This window comes from Pygocentrus nattereri, chromosome 5 (genome assembly GCF_015220715.1).
Source record: "Pygocentrus nattereri isolate fPygNat1 chromosome 5, fPygNat1.pri, whole genome shotgun sequence".
Lineage (NCBI taxonomy): Eukaryota > Metazoa > Chordata > Actinopteri > Characiformes > Serrasalmidae > Pygocentrus > Pygocentrus nattereri.
In genome coordinates, this window is record NC_051215.1 from 49940920 (window position 1) to 49961782 (window position 20863).

The following is a 20863-nucleotide window of genomic DNA, read 5'->3' on the forward strand; positions in this document are numbered from 1 at the left end:
CAGTCAGACTGTAAAACTACACACTGCAGATTCATACTGGATTAAAATCTCTCCACAATTATTACAGTCAGACTGTAAAACTACACGCTGCAGATTCATACTGGAATAAAATCTCTCCACAATTATTACAGTCAGACTGTAAAACTGCACGCTGCAGATTCATACTGGATTAAAATCACTCCACAATTATTACAGTCAGACTGTAAAACTACACACGCTGCAAATTCATACTGGATTAAAATCACTCCACAATTATTACAGTCAGACCGTAAAACTACACGCTGCAGATTCATACTGGATTAAAATCACTCCACAATTATTACAGTCAGACTGTAAAACTACACGCTGCAGATTCATACTGGATTAAAATCTCTCCACAATTATTACAGTCAGACTGTAAAACTACACACTGCAGATTCATACTGGATTAAAATCACTCCACAATTATTACAGTCAGACTGTAAAACTACACACTGCAGATTCATACTGGATTAAAATCACTCCACAATTATTACAGTCAGACTGTAAAACTACACACGCTGCAAATTCATACTGGATTAAAATCACTCCACAATTATTACAGTCAGACCGTAAAACTACACACTGCAGATTCATACTGGATTAAAATCACTCCACAATTATTACAGTCAGACTGTAAAACTACACACTGCAGATTCATACTGGATTAAAATCACTCCACAATTATTACAGTCAGACTGTAAAACTACACACTGCAGATTCATACTGGATTAAAATCACTCCACAATTATTACAGTCAGACTGTAAAACTACACGCTGCAGATTCATACTGGATTAAAATCACTCCACAATTATTACAGTCAGACTGTAAAACTACACACTGCAGATTCATACTGGATTAAAATCTCTCCACAATTATTACAGTCAGACTGTAAAACTACACGCTGCAGATTCATACTGGAATAAAATCTCTCCACAATTATTACAGTCAGACTGTAAAACTACACACTGCAGATTCATACTGGATTAAAATCACTCCACAATTATTACAGTCAGACTGTAAAACTACACACGCTGCAAATTCATACTGGATTAAAATCACTCCACAATTATTACAGTCAGACCGTAAAACTACACACTGCAGATTCATACTGGATTAAAATCACTCCACAATTATTACAGTCAGACTGTAAAACTACACGCTGCAGATTCATACTGGATTAAAATCTCTCCACAATTATTACAGTCAGACTGTAAAACTACACACTGCAGATTCATACTGGATTAAAATCACTCCACAATTATTACAGTCAGACTGTAAAATTACACACTGCAGATTCATACTGGATTAAAATCACTCCACAATTATTACAGTCAGACTGTAAAACTACACACGCTGCAAATTCATACTGGATTAAAATCACTCCACAATTATTACAGTCAGACCGTAAAACTACACACTGCAGATTCATACTGGATTAAAATCACCCCACAATTATTACAGTCAGACTGTAAAACTACACACTGCAGATTCATACTGGATTAAAATCACTCCACAATTATTACAGTCAGACTGTAAAACTACACGCTGCAGATTCATACTGGATTAAAATCACTCCACAATTATTACAGTCAGACTGTAAAACTACACACTGCAGATTCATACTGGATTAAAATCTCTCCACAATTATTACAGTCAGACTGTAAAACTACACGCTGCAGATTCATACTGGAATAAAATCTCTCCACAATTATTACAGTCAGACTGTAAAACTACACACTGCAGATTCATACTGGATTAAAATCACTCCACAATTATTACAGTCAGACTGTAAAACTACACACGCTGCAAATTCATACTGGATTAAAATCACTCCACAATTATTACAGTCAGACCGTAAAACTACACACTGCAGATTCATACTGGATTAAAATCACTCCACAATTATTACAGTCAGACTGTAAAACTACACGCTGCAGATTCATACTGGATTAAAATCTCTCCACAATTATTACAGTCAGACTGTAAAACTACACACTGCAGATTCATACTGGATTAAAATCACTCCACAATTATTACAGTCAGACTGTAAAATTACACGCTGCAGATTCATACTGGATTAAAATCACTCCACAATTATTACAGTCAGACTGTAAAACTACACACGCTGCAAATTCATACTGGATTAAAATCACTCCACAATTATTACAGTCAGACCGTAAAACTACACACTGCAGATTCATACTGGATTAAAATCACCCCACAATTATTACAGTCAGACTGTAAAACTACACGCTGCAGATTCATACTGGATTAAAATCACTCCACAATTATTACAGTCAGACTGTAAAACTACACGCTGCAGATTCATACTGGATTAAAATCACTCCACAATTATTACAGTCAGACTGTAAAACTACACACTGCAGATTCATACTGGATTAAAATCACTCCACAATTATTACAGTCAGACTGTAAATCTACACACTGCAGATTCATACTGGATTAAAATCACTCCACAATTATTACAGTCAGACTGTAAAACTACACACTGCAGATTCATACTGGATTAAAATCACTCCACAATTATTACAGTCAGACTGTAAAACTACACACTGCAGATTCATACTGGAATAAAATCTCTCCACAATTATTACAATCAGACTGTAAAACTACACACTGCAGATTCATACTGGATTAAAATCACTCCACAATTATTACAGTCAGACTGTAAAACTACACACACTGCAGATTCATACTGGATTAAAATCACTCCACAATTATTACAATCAGACTGTAAAACTACACACACTGCAGATTCATACTGGATTAAAATCACTCCACAATTATTACAGTCAGACTGTAAAACTACACACACTGCAGATTCATACTGGATTAAAATCACTCCACAATTATTACAGTCAGACCGTAAAACTACACACTGCAGATTCATACTGGATTAAAATCACTCCACAATTATTACAGTCAGACTGTAAACTACACACTGCAGATTTATACTGGAATAAAATCTCTCCACAATTATTACAGTCAGACTGTAAAACTACACACTGCAGATTCATACTGGATTAAAATCACTTCACAGTTAAGTTACTTGACAGAGTTTGAGGCACGTGTGTGATGATTTCAGCATGCAGTTAGTAATCTCATAGCTCCAGTGCAAAACTAAGACACCAAATGTATCTTGACTGATCAGCTACATTGAAGGTAAGGGAGTCAAACGGGAGAATTTTTTTACCAAAGTATAACTTTAAGAGGAGACTATCTCTGCTAGTAAATCAAATAGTTAGAAATAGCAGCTTCACCACTGACCTCACTTTTTCTCGTGCTGAGCCAGATTCAGGCCTCCAGGGAGCAGGGGTTGGTCCAGCTGGCTGATTCTGGACGGTGCGTGTGTCAAAACCCATTGCGCTGTTTACACTGGCCACGTGGACAGAGAAGCTGTTTGCAAAGACAAATCCGTCAGTGGCACATACACACAGCAATGAGTGTGAAGGACAGCTGGGTTTTAGCTATGGATTCAGACCTGCTGACGATTTGGAACAACGCAAATAGCAGACGATGGAGATTGAGGAGGACGCACTTGTTTTCACACTCATTCACTAGCTCACTTCTCTCTCTCCCTCTGTAAGTTGTGCACTCCCCAGAAAAAAGCTACTAAACTGCACCTTTCAAGGCATAAATGCTGTCACTGGGGAGTCGCCCTGAGGGGTACGTCTTCAGCAGTTAGGGAGCATATTATACCATGTTTTATTGCAGTTATATATTTTAAACCAAACACCCTCCAAACTGCAACTCCAAACTTTTAAATTTACTTCTCTATTTTTTCTATACACCTTAACCAGGGAAAAGTGAATGTAGTATATTTAAGTGAATTTAAGGTACACAGTTAGACCTTAAGGATTAAGTTGTAAATCATACAGTTTGTTTTATGATCTTATGCAAAAATGTACTTGTGCAGTTAGTCTTCCTGTAAAACATGAAAAATGCCCTGTAAAAACAAATTCTAGGATTGTTATTATATTATAATAGACAGTAAATGCACTTTCATCTCAGTCTGTCCTCAGTGTGTTCACTCTTCTGTTTTGTAGTTGCAAATCTGGAAAGCCGCAGTGACTCCTCCTCTCCTTTTCCTTGTCCATTTTCTCTCAGAAAGCTCGCTTTGCCGCGCTGGCTGCAGTCTAACAGGTGGTTCTTGTCTGAGAGTAATCTGTCTTTGACTGCAGTGGTATTCTGAAAGGTGGACCACTTCCTGCCCGGCTGCAGTGACGTGGGTTGACTCAATAGTTGGAGGCTGGGAACAGAAAGGAGACTCTGTTACCGCAGGGTGGGGGATGGTGAGAGACAATTTAAGAAGCAGCTCAAAAATAGCAGAGCATGGAGGAAAAGGCCAGGAGATAACATTTTAGCCTTTACATTCAAACTGCATGGAAAAATGTGCAAATTTAAGTTAGAGAGGTAAGGAATGTAAGTCTAAGCGTTTAGAACGAGGAATGTAAGTCTAAGCTTTTAGAACGAGGAATGTAAGTCTAAGCTTTTAGAACAAGGAATGTAAGTCTAAGCTTTTAGAACGAGGAATGTAAGTCTAAGCTTTTAGAACGAGGAATGTAAGTCTAAGCTTTTAGAACGAGAAATGTAAGTCTAAGCTTTTAGAACGAGGAATGTAAGTCTAAGCTTTTAGAACGAGGAATGTAAGTCTAAGCTTTTAGAACGAGGAATGTAAGTCTAAGCTTTTAGAACGAGGAATGTAAGTCTAAGCTTTTAGAACGAGGAATGTAGGTCTAAGCTTTTAGAACGAGGAATGTAAGTCTAAGCTTTTAGAACGAGGAATGTAAGTCTAAGCTTTTAGAACGAGGAATGTAAGTCTAAGCTTTTAGAACGAGGAATGTAAGTCTAAGCTTTTAGAACTAGGAATGTAAGTCTAAGCTTTTAGAACGAGGAATGTAAGTCTAAGCTTTTAGAACGAGGAATGTAGGTCTAAGCTTTTAGAACGAGGAATGTAGGTCTAAGCTTTTAGAACGAGGAATGTAAGTCTAAGCTTTTAGAACGAGGAATGTAAGTCTAAGCTTTTAGAACGAGGAATGTAAGTCTAAGCTTTTAGAACGAGGAATGTAAGTCTAAGCTTTTAGAACTAGGAATGTAAGTCTAAGCTTTTAGAACGAGGAATGTAAGTCTAAGCTTTTAGAACGAGGAATGTAGGTCTAAGCTTTTAGAACGAGGAATGTAGGTCTAAGCTTTTAGAACGAGGAATGTAGGTCTAAGCTTTTAGAACGAGGAATGTAGGTCTAAGCTTTTAGAACGAGGAATGTAAGTCTAAGCTTTTAGAACGAGGAATGTAAGCCTAAGCTTTTAGAACGAGGAATGTAAGTCTAAGCTTTTAGAACGAGGAATGTAAGTCTAAGCTTTTAGAACGAGGAATGTAGGTCTAAGCTTTTAGAACGAGAAATGTAAGTCTAAGCTTTTAGAACGAGGAATGTAAGTCTAAGCTTTTAGAACGAGGAATGTAAGTCTAAGCTTTTAGAACGAGGAATGTAGGTCTAAGCTTTTAGAACGAGGAATGTAGGTCTAAGCTTTAGAACGAGAATGTAAGTCTAAGCTTTTAGAACGAGGAATGTAAGTCTAAGCTTTTAGAACGAGGAATGTAGGTCTAAGCTTTTAGAACGAGGAATGTAAGTCTAAGCTTTTAGAACGAGGAATGTAGGTCTAAGCTTTTAGAACGAGGAATGTAAGTCTAAGCTTTTAGAACGAGGAATGGAAGTCTAAGCTTTTAGAACGAGGAATGTAGGTCTAAGCTTTTAGAACGAGGAATGTAAGTCTAAGCTTTTAGAACGAGGAATGTAAGTCTAAGCTTTTAGAACGAGGAATGTAAGTCTAAGCTTTTAGAACGAGGAATGTAGGTCTAAGCTTTTAGAACGAGAAATGTAAGTCTAAGCTTTTAGAACGAGGAAGTCTAAGCTTTTAGAACAAGGAATGTAAGTCTAAGCTTTTAGAACGAGGAATGTAAGTCTAAGCTTTTAGAACGAGGAATGTAAGTCTAAGATTTTAGAACGAGGAATGTAGGTCTAAGCTTTTAGAACGAAGAATGTAAGTCTAAGCTTTTAGAACGAGGAATGTAGGTCTAAGCTTTTAGAACGAGGAATGTAAGTCTAAGCTTTTAGAACGAAGAATGTAAGTCTAAGCTTTTAGAACGAGGAATGTAAGTCTAAGCTTTTAGAACGAGGAATGTAAGTCTAAGCTTTTAGAACGAGGAATGTAAGTCTAAGCTTTTAGAACGAGGAATGTAAGTCTAAGCTTTTAGAACGAGGAATGTAGGTCTAAGCTTTTAGAACGAGAAATGTAAGTCTAAGTTTTTAGAACGAGGAAGTCTAAGCTTTTAGAACGAGGAATGTAAGTCTAAGCTTTTAGAACGAGGAATGTAAGTCTAAGCTTTTAGAACGAGGAATGTAACTCTAAGCTTTTAGAACGAGGAATGTAAGTCTAAGCTTTTAGAACGAGGAATGTAGGTCTAAGCTTTTAGAACGAGGAATGTAAGTCTAAGCTTTTAGAACGAGGAATGTAACTCTAAGCTTTTAGAACGAGGAATGTAAGTCTAAGCTTTTAGAACGAGGAATGTAGGTCTAAGCTTTTAGAACGAGGAATGTAAGTCTAAGCTTTTAGAACGAGGAATGTAAGTCTAAGCTTTTAGAACGAGGAATGTAGGTCTAAGCTTTTAGAACGAGAAATGTAAGTCTAAGCTTTTAGAACGAGGAATGTAAGTCTAAGCTTTTAGAACGAGGAATGTAAGTCTAAGCTTTTAGAACGAGGAATGTAGGTCTAAGCTTTTAGAACGAGGAATGTAAGTCTAAGCTTTTAGAACGAGGAATGTAGGTCTAAGCTTTTAGAACGAGGAATGTAAGTCTAAGCTTTTAGAACGAGGAATGTAAGTCTAAGCTTTTAGAACGAGGAATGTAGGTCTAAGCTTTTAGAACGAGGAATGTAAGTCTAAGCTTTTAGAACGAGGAATGTAGGTCTAAGCTTTTAGAACGAGGAATGTAAGTGTAAGCTTTTAGAACGAGGAATGTAAGTCTAAGCTTTTAGAACGAGGAATGGAAGTCTAAGCTTTTAGAACGAGGAATGTAGGTCTAAGCTTTTAGAACGAGGAATGTAAGTCTAAGCTTTTAGAACGAGGAATGTAAGTCTAAGCTTTAGAACGAGGAATGTAAGTCTAAGCTTTTAGAACGAGGAATGTAAGTCTAAGCTTTTAGAACGAGGAATGTAGGTCTAAGCTTTTAGAACGAGAAATGTAAGTCTAAGCTTTTAGAACGAGGAAGTCTAAGCTTTTAGAACGAGGAATGTAAGTCTAAGCTTTTAGAACGAGGAATGTAAGTCTAAGCTTTTAGAACGAGGAATGTAAGTCTAAGATTTTAGAACAAGGAATGTAGGTCTAAGCTTTTAGAACGAAGAATGTAAGTCTAAGCTTTTAGAACGAGGAATGTAGGTCTAAGCTTTTAGAACGAGGAATGTAAGTCTAAGCTTTTAGAACGAAGAATGTAAGTCTAAGCTTTTAGAACGAGGAATGTAAGTCTAAGCTTTTAGAACGAGGAATGTAAGTCTAAGCTTTTAGAACGAGGAATGTAAGTCTAAGCTTTTAGAACGAGGAATGTAAGTCTAAGCTTTTAGAACGAGGAATGTAAGTCTAAGCTTTTAGAACGAGGAATGTAGGTCTAAGCTTTTAGAACGAGAAATGTAAGTCTAAGCTTTTAGAACGAGGAATGTAGGTCTAAGCTTTTAGAACGAGGAATGTAGGTCTAAGCTTTTAGAACGAGGAATGTAAGTCTAAGCTTTTAGAACGAGGAATGTAAGTCTAAGCTTTTAGAACGAGGAATGTAAGCCTAAGCTTTTAGAACGAGGAATGTAAGCCTAAGCTTTTAGAACGAGGAATGTAAGTCTAAGCTTTTAGAACGAGGAATGTAAGCCTAAGCTTTTAGAACGAGGAATGTAAGCCTAAGCTTTTAGAACGAGGAATGTAAGCCTAAGCTTTTAGAACGAGGAATGTAGGTCTAAGCTTTTAGAACGAGGAATGTAGGTCTAAGCTTTTAGAACGAGGAATGTAAGTCTAAGCTTTTAGAACGAGGAATGTAGGTCTAAGCTTTTAGAACGAGGAATGTAAATCTAAGCTTTTAGAACGAGGAATGTAAGTCTAAGCTTTTAGAACGAGGAATGTAAGTCTAAGCTTTTAGAACGAGGAATGTAAGTCTAAGCTTTTAGAACGAGGAATGTAGGTCTAAGTAAAGAATAGAAATCAAAATTATAGGAGTGAAGAATGTAAATATGGCTTATAGTCTGAGTATGGGGTGAGGAATAAAAGGTCAAGTTATAACAACACGGACTGGAAGTCTACGTTAGGGGAGTGGGGAATATAAATGATGTGATAAAAGTAAAGAATAGAAGTCTAAGCTATAGAAGTTATAGTAAGCAATGGTAGTCAAAGTTGAATGAGAAATGTCTGAAGAGTAAAGAATGTAAGCCTATGTCACAGGAGGGAAGAATAGAAGTAGAAGGAGTGTGGAATAAATAGAAGGAGTAAATAGAAGGAGTGTGGAATAAGTTATAATAATGAGGAGTGGTAGGTACAACATAGCAACAGCTACTACAAATAAGTCAGAAGTGTGTCACTAACTCCTCTGTAATAAAACTAAGGCTGATATGGTCAGATAAGTGTATCCTACATATTGAAAAAATATATATATATATATATATATATATATATATATATATATATATATATATATATATACACACACACACTCACACACACACATACATACACACACACAATATTGCCAAAAGAATTCCCTTGTCTGCCCTCACATGCATATGAATTTGAGTAACATCCCATTCTTAATCCATAGGGCTTAATATGATGTCGGCCCACCCTTTGCAGCTATAACAGCTTCAGCTATTCTGGGAAGGCTTTCCACAAGGGTTAGGAGTGTTTATGGGAATTTCTGACCGTTCTTCCAGAAGCACATTTGTGAGGTCAGACACTGATGTTGGACGAGAAGGCCTGGCTCACAGTCTCCGCTCTAATTCATCCCAAAGGTGTTCTATGGGGTTGAGGTCAGGACTCTGTGCAGGACAGTCAAGTTCTTCCATGCCAATAGGCCACCCAGGTGCTAGTGCAGTCTCTGGTCATCTCAAGGCTTGACTACTGCAACTCACTCTTGGCTGGTCTTCCCATGCAGACCATCAAGCCTCTGCAGCTCATCCAGAATGCGGCAGCACGGCTCGTCTTCAATCTGCCCAAGTTCAGCCACGTCACCCCACTGCTGCGCTCCCTTCACTGGCTTCCTGTAGCTGCATCAGATTTAAACCCTAATGCTGGCCTACAAAGCCAGAAATGGACCAGCCCCTACTGACTTGATGGCAATGGTGAAATCTCGAACTGAACCATGAGCCCTTCGAGCTTCGAGTACAGCTCGGCTTGACCCGCCATCCTTCAAGGCGCGTGGAAGACAAGCATCGAGAATGTTCTCCGTACTGGGACAGTGTAGTGTAGTGTGTTGTAGTGTGTTATAGTGTGCTGTCTCTCTCTCTGACCTACTGGTAACTAGCAGAGATACTTTCTCTAGACAGATGAAGCTCTTCTTATAAGTCGCTCTGGATAAGAGCGTCTGCTAAATGCCGTAAATGAATGCAAACGCTCATGTTAGAAAATCACTAACAGTCTCCAGCGTTAATTTTCAGTCTTGACAAAACCATTTTTGTTGTCTTAAAAAGAGAAAATCTTATTTTTCTTAATATAAACTAAAATTAAAAGACTAAAATTTTGAATTATGTAAAAACCTACAAAAATTAAAACAACATTACCATCAGAATCCACAGTGTCATCTCTTACCTGTTCAACTTGTAAACTATTCACACCAGCTAAATTAGCATGGAAAATCAGGTATGTCACTGTAGCTCATGACTCTCTGCAGAAAGCCAGAAAATACCTCCTCAAGCTACTCTAAAACTAACTGGCCTGCATTTGTGGCTTAGTACCTTCCAAAATCTATGATTCTTTCACAAAGCCAGTCTTTGCCATCAAAATGAGCACGTGATCAGTGGTTTTTTCAGATAACCTTACATAATCTGCTGCCGTTAGTAAAACACTGCTGCACTTTGAAGCCATAAGTGTTGTTTATTATGCACAGCCATATCTTCCAAAGACCAGACAGGTTTCTGAGCGGTCTGTGCTGAAGCCATGGCTAAAACGAGCTGAGTTAAACCTGTGACATGTGGTGTTAGCCTCAGTGACCGTGTGAAAGTGTGAAGAGTATTAACCAGGGCCTGACCTCTCCACCTTCAGAATAATGTTAGCTCAAATCCGCCACAATGCCTACAGAGGTGTGAAACCACCGGCGTGATGTGTGTGACATCTCAGATGTTAGGGAGGTTTTCTTTCACTCTCACCTGAAGGTCACTCCTCAGGCCTCTCGGCAGGCCCTCCTAGGGTTCAGCTAGTCATGCTACTGCCAGCCAGATACACAGTTCTCATTACCAACCACGAGTCCTTTACCCATTAGCATCAGATAAGGCAAAGATAGGGCTGCTGAGAAAGTGTTACTCAATAATTGACGTAATTACTATCTGAACCCCATTAGCAGGAATCGTAAGCCACAGATATCACAGTCCCACTGGGAAAGTGCAGCGGTCATGCTGGTCAGAGTGAATGTAGGAGTGCAGAGGTTGAGGGCTTGACCTGGGTTAACTGGATTGTCACAGCCAGTTTGAGCTTCAGGGGCGCTGGAGGAAAATCCCAGCACTTCAGAGATGGTCACCAGCTTAGGGAACTAAGCTCAGGGGAAAAATGTCTATTTGTGCACTTTCACTGCTTTTCTCTTCAGCCCCACTCCTTCAGAGTTTCCATTCAAAGTGTTTTCCGCTTTTAACACATTAACAGCACCCAGAATAGGTGGTTTGCTTGTATATCTATGTTGGCCACAGTGAAATGTTCAGGCTTCAGCAGACCGACAATAGGATCATGCATCACTGAGAGGGCTGGAGATTTTAAAAGCACTATCTGCAGCTTTAAGATGTTTTCTCTCAGAATGTTTTCTTTTAATGCATATTCTATGTCCTTCATCAGCCATAATACGCTGTTTGAGTAGATTCCACACTCATATAATACAATCATCAGCAATTGAATTGGACCTGTTGGGTATATAAATGTAATTAAAAGGAAGCAGTGAAAGAACTCGTTAAAACACATCATGGGTCTTTTGAAAACTTTTAACTTGCTTCAAGGGCAGCACAAGTGATGCTTGATTATTTGCTAGCTAATTAATTCATTCTAGTGGTTTTACTCTGTTAACATAATAAGTGTTTTTTGTTTTTGCTTTTTTTTTTCAAAAAATCCTCAAAAACTCTACTGTATGACTGCAAAATGACTGTAATTGCATACACAGTGTGTGGTGTGTGGTGTGTTGGTGGGTGATGTGGTGTGCGATGCGGAGGTATGTTGTGCGCTGCGGTCCTGTGATGTGGTGGTATAGAAACGGGAATGGTTTCTAAAGCTCTATTTAACCCCTCAAACGGCCAAGGCCAGCCGCAGGCTCAACGTTTCAATATCTTAACCTAAGAATAGTTTAGCTAGTTCGCACTTAAGTCCCTGTAGTTACTGAATAATAATCCTCAGTACGTTAGAAGCATTTCTTGGGATTTTAAGGGTTTAACATGAGCCATAATATTTCTAAAAAGTGGTAATCATGCACATGTAAAAAAACAACAAGCAGAGAGAGCAAGTTTGACCTGGAACAAGCAAAATCATCTGCAAATTCATCTCCTGGTTGGCAGCACTAAATTTTGACTGTGCAACACAATATTAAGGATAAAGAGTGGCAGATCAATGTCGCTCACTGTGAGTATCAGATACCTGTGCTAACATCTCAAATACACAAACTCATTTACTGACAAAAAACAAAAGACAAAACACGAACTGCATCAGCTAAGTGTTTTTTGTTGATATTCTAAGTAAAAATAAGCTTACATCCCAAAATAAGCTTCACAGAACACCCTTCTACACATTTCTATACACATTTTAAAACGGCACATGGCTCTATCTAAAAGACAGGAGGCTGAGCTGGAGGTGGTGGAGATGAAGATGCTGAGATCTTCGTTGGGAGTGACCAGGCTGGACAAGATTAGAAATGAGCAGATCAGAGGGACAGTGAAGGTGGAGCAGTTTGGAGATAAAGCCAGAGAGGCCAGGTGGAGATGGTTTGGACATGTGTTGAGGAGGAATAGTGGATATATTGGGCAAAGAATGTTGGAGATGGAGCTGCCGGGCAGAAGGAGAAGAGGTAGACCTCAGAGAAGGTTTATGGATGTAGTGAAGGTGGACGTGGAGATGGTTGGTGTGAAAGTAGAGGAGGCAGTGGATAGGGCAAGATGGAGGCAGATGATCTGCTGTGGCCACCCCTAAAGGGAGCAGCCGAAAGAAGAAGACATTTAATGCCATGACCATCAAGCCAATTCCCGTTAGTTACCATATTTCAGATTCAGATTCAGATTCCTTTATTGATCCCAAGGGGAAGTTGCAGTTGTTACAGTTGCAGCCATTTATGTATAAATAATTATAATTATAATTATCTTATTATCAGTGTGACAACATTAATATGCATTCAGTGCAGCTCTTGTTGCCCAGCAGTACATGGTTTGCAGTTTTTCCTAATAAAACTGAACACCGTTGTGGCATGTGCACCGACATCATCAATAGGCTGGCGGTGCATGTCAGGCTGAGAGTGTATGTCTGCAGCCAGACCCTTCTCTCCACTATCCATCACTACTGGGATAGTGTTTGTTGAGGAATGGGTAGTTTGGGTTTGTGCCACACATTTATTTTTGTATTTTGAATTTTACATATTTTTTGCATTTAGAATATTTTTTGTCTCACCTGACCTCAAAACCTCATCCATGATTTAAACGGAGTCTCTCGGGTTTGTGCCTGGCTTGTGTGTTATTTCTTGACAAAATCCCATATTACCAGTTACATGCGGAGCTTTTCATATTGTTGATTGGTGCACTTTCATTTCAGTCTCAGCCACTGGAATCTGTAGCTCTTTCACAATGACTGGCCTCTCTAGCTTCCCTCACAAGTCCTTTCCTTGTTCTGATACTGCTTTGAGGGATGGCCTTGTCTAGGCAGTACCTGGGTGGTGTGATGCAGTTTCCATTTCCTCACAATTGATCCCACAGTACTCACTGGGCTATCCAAGCCTTTTCCTACTGTATGCATGTGTATAACTTCCCTTCAGGTTTACAGTCTTATGCAAACAGCAATTTCTGTCACAGAATATTGTCTTTATAAAATATCACTTTAAACCGTTTAATTTTGAGGGTCAGTATTTTGAAATAAAATGACAGCTCAAAATATCAGTGTCATTTGTAATCCAGACAAACCTGAACTGCATATCTCCTTTGATGTGGCCATTTAGCTTTATGGGAGCATTACAAGCATAACAAATCATATTGTATACTACAAAAAAAACTTTACATGATAATATGTTGTACCAGATTAAGCAACGATGAGTTGATCAGATTTACCTGGAGGGGCCCCCCCCAAAGTATAATCTTGCCTAGGGATTCCTATAATCTAACCTTGGCCCTGACCCCATGGAAACACCATACACACCAATACACACCGGCGCAGTAACATTTAAACACATTCATACAGAAGACCATGAAACAGAGCATGCACTGCTATCACATTTACAGCTGAAAATTCCCACAGCTCACTGACAGTACTTAACACTATACCTCACACACACACACACACACACACACACACACACACACACACACACACACACACACACCCCATGAGTGAATACACACTGACCACAGGGTCCTCCTCTAACTAGATGTCATTAGTGCAGGGCCTAATTACCACTGTCCCAGCAGGAGGGCTGTGTGTGTGTAAAGTGGAGGGTGAGTGTGTGTGAGCATGTTCAGGGGGGTTCTGTGGGATTAGCCTAGACCAAAGGTCCTTTTGCTGCTGTTTAAAAGCCCCAATCACTCACAGACAGCAGCTTCTGGATTTCTCAAGCACTACAAACACACCTCTCTCCTAGCACAGGTGCAGGTGACCACCTCACCACGGCACTTGCCACTGTACTCCCACAGTTAGACAATACTGTGAGGCAGGAATTTTATCATCAACAATTCTGAGGAATTCTGACTTGATAAGTTTCTCTAACGCAGAGCATTTTACATCAAACCAGCGGATGATATTGTTTACAACTTAACCATCAAATTTTGCAGAAATGTAGAAAAAGCAGGGAATTCCCTTTACATAAATGTCAACAACATAACATGAAAAAATGATGTATCGACATTCCCTCCAGCCCCAAGTTACTCCGACAGATTTAGCCAAAACGTTCTCTTGCTGTATAGATGTGCACCGATATTACAGCTAAAACCAGATGTGCAGGAACTGCAAGAGTGTTTGAAAAATGCTGTATGTGTGTGTGTGTGTGTCTGTGTGGTGTCTGTGTGTGTGTGCGTGTGTTTCTGTGTATTTCTGTGTAGGTGAACAACACCACCTTAGGTATGTGTCTGTTTGTGTGTGTCTGTGTGGTATGTGTGTGTGTGTATATCTGTGTGATGTATGTTGTGTGTGTCTGTGTGGTGTTTGTGTGGTGTGTGTGTGTGTATGTGTGTGTGTTTCTGTGTAGGTGAACAACACCTCCTTAGGTGTGTGTGTGTGTGTGTGTTTCGGGGTGGGGAGAGTCATTCAAATGAACTGTCACTCTGTTATTATGCAGCTCTTAGTGGAGAAGCCTTGTTTGAGTCTGATTTGCACCCTCTGAACAAACAGTCATAACTCGGGAAATGTTCACTCTATCGCTTAACCGGATAGATGGTGTGAGATGAGACCCCTTGAGGATTAGTTAGGTGTAATGTGTGTATTGAGAAGGAAATGTCTGAGTTATGACGAGTTAAACAGAGAAAATCCTGAAATAAGCAGATTGTGATTTTGAGAAATTTACATGGGAGTGAATGGGTCAGATTTCTGTGCCTGGTGCCAAACAAACGCTCATAACTCTAAAGCTCATTGATGAAGTGATGAGATATTTAGAGGTGTCAGAAAGGACGAGTTTCTCTACCATTTAAACCTGAAATGGAGTTTCTAGGTGAAAGTTTAAGGATTTTAAAGCAGATTCCCTGCGTGATCAGCTGTGTCTGTGAGACTGAGCGGCCTGCTGTTGCTTTTACACGTGCATGACATTTTAAAATTCACACTCGTGCATACATGTCATGTATAAAACACACAACATAATTAAGAAATCTGGCATTTGCTTTTGGTTAAAGTTGAATATTCAGGGACCCGTGCATGGATTACTGTGAGGACCCCATGCTCAGGATTTGGTGAGTGGAGTGCAGGGGTGGCAAAGCTGTTTGTGTCATCCATATTGGAGAAGCACCAGCATAAATGAAGATTAAATTAAGTGTAAATGTCAAATTTTTTATGCTCTTCCAGCATCATGTGGCATATCCCTTGGGGTACATGTGCCACAGTCTAATAATCGCTGCTCTAAAATCTGCTTTACAGAAAAGATATTACATGAAATGATTATGAATGATTATGAATGCCTAATCACTTGTTTTCAGATAATTAGATAAGGTTTTTTTTAATCTAGGGGTACATGAAGGAAACTTATTTTTCAGATTTACCATTATTTTACCATTATCAACATTACCTGTAAAAACAAAGGAAACATATGCATGTTCATTGGTTGTTATAACATATGGACTATAAATAAAATGTCTTTATTTGTGCTGTAGACATTGTCACCCTTGGTTCCAACCACTACTGTAAAGAAATCAGACTCTATTAGTTCTCTACAGGGGTCTGTATTACACCGAACCACTCTGAAGGGCTATGTACATCTCGACCGCTGAAAAAAATCAGTGGAGCTCACATTTTAATATGACACATTTCTGCAAATTTTACTGCACAATTTCTGTTTATTTGCAGAATTTTATATTAAGATATTAAGATATATACACATAAAATGTGCCACATGCATCAGTTTTATGTGTTTTCCGTAGAATAGGAGTTAATTTATTTTTACTAATTAATATTAACTAATTAACTAGTTTAATTATTAACTAATTAAACACATAACATGATCGTGGGTGCCCAAACCTCTGAGTAAGACTGTATTATTCCCAAAGACTAAACTTTTCTCTTTGTGTTCCAGAGTGTTTTCCCGCATTCAGGATGCAGGTGCCTGCTGCCAGCCACGAGAGATGCTGTGCTTTATGAGGCCCCTTTCACACACACACACTGCCTATTATATACTGCTGCCACACACACACACACACACACACACACACACACACACACACACACACACACACACACACACAGTCTCAAATCCATAGACCTTCAGGGCATAAGGGTTGCAGCCGTAGCAACGTCTGTCTTTTCCCGTGACCCCTTTCTCATCCACTCACCCACCTACCCCCTACCACCCACCCGCCCACACATACAGGGTAAAGGTTTGGCTCAGTTTCAGAGTACAGAAGTTAAGGATTCTGCTGTGTAATTATATCTTACTATTCACTTATTAGCCTTACTATAAGCTTATTTTATTATTAATTTACAATGTATTCAATTTGCATTATGTAATTATTTCCATATACTTGTATAATTACATTATTCGTTACACGATTAGATATGTAGTTCATTCCTTTAACACTCTTGTTTCAGTGAGCTGTGAATGATTCATATAAATTAATATAAATTAAGAGCATAATTCATATAAATCTAACGTATGATTTCACCTGGCTGTGCATGTTTAGTCTAACACAACCAAGAACTACACTTACTAAGGTCTTTAAAAAGTGTCCTTATATCAGATCAGACATAAGAAAACAGATGGAAATCAGCAGAGCTTTGAAAAAACTGAGAAAAAGAGTTTTTTATAGATACAAGTATGTGAATTACACATGATTTTCTCCTCTTTTTCTCCTATTCCTCAAAAAATAAGGAAACTATACATGAAATTACATTAAAAAAGACTAAATGACAGTAATACATGGTAAATACGACATAATGGAAAACTTTTCTAGTGCTGTCATGTCTGGGAAATGCAGTGAAAAGTGTTTTTAAACTTGTAAGGTTCTGTTCTTAAAAACTGCAAATGCACTTATGGAAGTATGAAGCAATTTAAAGGTAAGTTCCACTAATTTCTGCACATTTCTCCAAAATGTAATGTAATAAATCAGTAGCTGAGACTTTAACCATGTCATTCAGAGCGGTTTGATGTGAAATGGCTCTTTGTAGACTTACAGTGGTGCTGATAGGAACCAGACTTCATTTACTGTGTTACTTATTCAAGCAAGTCATTTACCATCCAAAACAAGGAGTGAACCTACATGTGTCTTTTGAGTTTTTATATGTGATGTTGATTATGGTAAAATAGTGGAATCTGAAATAAAAAGTTTTATTTGAACTTATTTATTAGAGGCCTGGCTGTTTTACAGGAGAAACACCTCAGGCTGCAGATCAGTGCAAACAAATAACCGCTGATTAAGTTCTGAATCTTTCTGGCTTAACTGGTCAGAGCTGGTGCTTTCATGCCATCTGGAGCAACACAAGGATAATTTTCCCTGTTATTTACACGAGTACAACAGGAGGTTTAATGACCCTGCGGGTTACTAAGGGAGGGAGGATTACTGTTTAACTTCTTCACAGCAGCGTGGTCCTAAGTGCATTGTGTTCTACAAGACCTCCAGTCACTGTGTGGATTTAAGAAGAGCAGGGAGGGAGAACGCCCCCTACTGATGGCCTGTAAATAATCACCACCACAGCCAAAGGTCAAAGGGTCATATCAGATAACCCAGAGTAAAAACTGAAAGAATAAAAAGCCGGTTTGAATAAAATATTGTCTCTTCAGTTTATCAGACTTTCGAAGTGATAATCTGATTCAAAATACAAACCAAACCAAAAACTCCTGACAGTTACACATAAAAATGGACTAGAGACAAAGAATGCTAGATAACAGTAAATCAGACAGTATCAGAAACCACATAAGCTGTGGTGGACAGTATAATCACATACAATTAGACTGGCACTACTGCACCACTTCACGAGCCCCAAGCCCGATCATTCTAAATGTAGTGCTTGTTTGTTTATGTGGGCATGTAGTTCACCATATAGGCTACATATGTACTTGAGAGTTACTGCACAATATATTTTTATTAGCTGATTTAACATCAAGAAAAAATACAACATGAAATATAAAATGTGCCATAACTTTTGCAGGGGTCATATTTTGTTTGGTTTTTCTCAATATGTCAAATTCAGCAAATAAACAATGTCTTATTAAAATGTGGACAAGTGTATTCTCTATAGACGATGTGTTAACTTACACTGACTTAAAAAAAAACATCAAAACATGTTAGTTGACCAGGGTGCTGAAACTTTTGCACGTGACGCATGTTTACAGCTGTTTACTGTGACAGACTGAGGCCAAGATAGTTAGACAATAAAGCTATACTACTTCTATTTTTACAAGAGGGTGGCAAATCTATTGACTTATCATATTAAATTGAAATATTTTGAACTTAAAACTTTAAATTCATTAAATCAACTCTAAATGTCGTGATCTGCAGTACAGCTTCACACAGCACTGACACTAGACGTTACACACACACACACACACACACACACACACACACACACACACACACACACACACACACCTCCACCTCCACTGAAGCTCTTTTTCGCATTTCAAGCACCAATCTAATGCTTCAGTCTGGAAGACATAGAGAAAATGAGACAGGCCATAGAATGATCAGAAATGTATGCATTACTTATGGAACTACGGTAACATTACAATGATACTCCAGTATTCACTAGCCTATTTACACACAATGAAATTAAACAGATATCACGATATTTAATCTTAATTCATGTTTTTAATGATTTACATAGTCCTAGTTATGCATTAACATTGCATAGGGCTTCTGTATGGAAAAAAGTATGTCTATAATTGTATAAAAGTAACAAACTTCAGGGGGGCAGTCGTGGGCTGGAGGTTAGGGATCTGGCCCTGTGACCAAAAGGTTGACGGTTTGATCCCCAGGGCCGACAGTCCATGACTGAGGTGTCCTTGAGCAAGACACCTAACCCCCATCTGCTCCCCGGGCGCCGTGGACAGGGCTGCCCACCGCTCCGGGCAAGTGTGCTCACTGCCCCCTAGTGTGTGTGTGTGTCTATTCACTAGTGTGTGTGTGGTGTTTCACTTCATGGATGGGTTAAATGCGGAGGTGGAATTTCCCCGTTTGTGGGATCAAAAAAGTATCACTGTCACTAAACTTACTACAGCAGCTTTATTTATATCCCATATGAAAAACATGAAGGTATATTGCTTTACTATATAGACTGCGTGAGGGCACTGCAGACTACTCCTGTGTGGTCAAAGACAGTTTTGTATTTTTTTGTGGTAGTTTCAAGTTTTTTTTTTATAAAAATAAAGATAAAATTGATCTGACTTGTCTTGACTTGAAAATTTAGATTTACAGAATATCATCTTGTTTCTGGGCAATGGTTTCCATACAACATAAATCATACAGAAAAAAATGCAATTGGTTGCGAGCGACCCTGAATGACAGGTAATCCTGATTGCTCAGGTGTTTGATGTTTACTTAAAGGTGCAGTGTTTAAGATTTAGGGGGATCTATTAGCAGAAATGGAATATACAAAATCCTGTTATTGTATTTTCATTTAATGAGCCCTTCATATCTACATTGGGAGCGTGTCCTCTTCTGACAGAGGCCGCCATACTGAGCAGACAAACCAAACACTGGCTCTGGAGAGTGCCTTTCGCTTTTTACGTTGGAGCAGCAGCCTTAATCTGGTGATGCTATAGCACTGGCTCGACATAGAAAGAAGAGGAATCAGTGGCTGCTGCCTGTCCCGGCTAACCAGTTTGTGTTGTGAGAAGTTTGAGAACCCAAATTGTGACAAATAGAGGATCATACACTCAGAAGAAAAGGTACGACACTGCCCCACTGTCACCCTCAGGGGTTCATCCCAGTCCCTTCAGTCAGGGAACGTACCTGAACCATAATCCACTGAAATGATGTGTTCTAAGCTGGACTGACTCCACACACCCCGCCTCGCCTCGCCTCCAGGCTTTTACTCTACTGCTCTGATTTAAAACATTAGTTTATAAACGATACAAATATCCACTTTTCCACTGGGAAAACCTGATTTACGGTTCACACCTGGACCTTAAAACCGCTGCTGCACCTTTGAGGGAACGTTTACACTGTTTGTACCTTGATGAATGAATCATGAACCTGCATGGTGCCTTTATTTCTAACAGTGTACTGATTATTTAGCACAAGAAAAAGCAAGGAAGGGTGAAGCCTCACTGTCAAAGAAACAAACACCTGATGGCCACTAATGTGTCAGACTTCTGTCCTTCAGTCCAAAACACAGGAGACTTCAGCGTAATACCTCATTAAACACACCTGATTCAGCTCATCAGCTAATTAGAAAGGCCTTGTGAACGGAGCGAATCTCCGTAGCCCAGAAGATCCCCAGTTTGACCTGCTTGTACTACAAGCTGTGAAAAAGAGGCATGAGGAAGGGGCATTTAGTTCCCGGGTAGATGCCGCTATCTTAAACACTGCTCCTTAATTGTCAACACATACAAGAGCTGTGAATGTGGCGGGTTGGTTTTAGACTTGTAGAGTGGACTATAATAGAAAAGCAGTTTAGGACAGGCAGCGTTTCTGGGCTGATACTGATTTCTGATCGCTTTTCAGCACAATAGCTGATACCAATCAAGGGCAGGGCTTGACTAATAAGCTGCATTCACA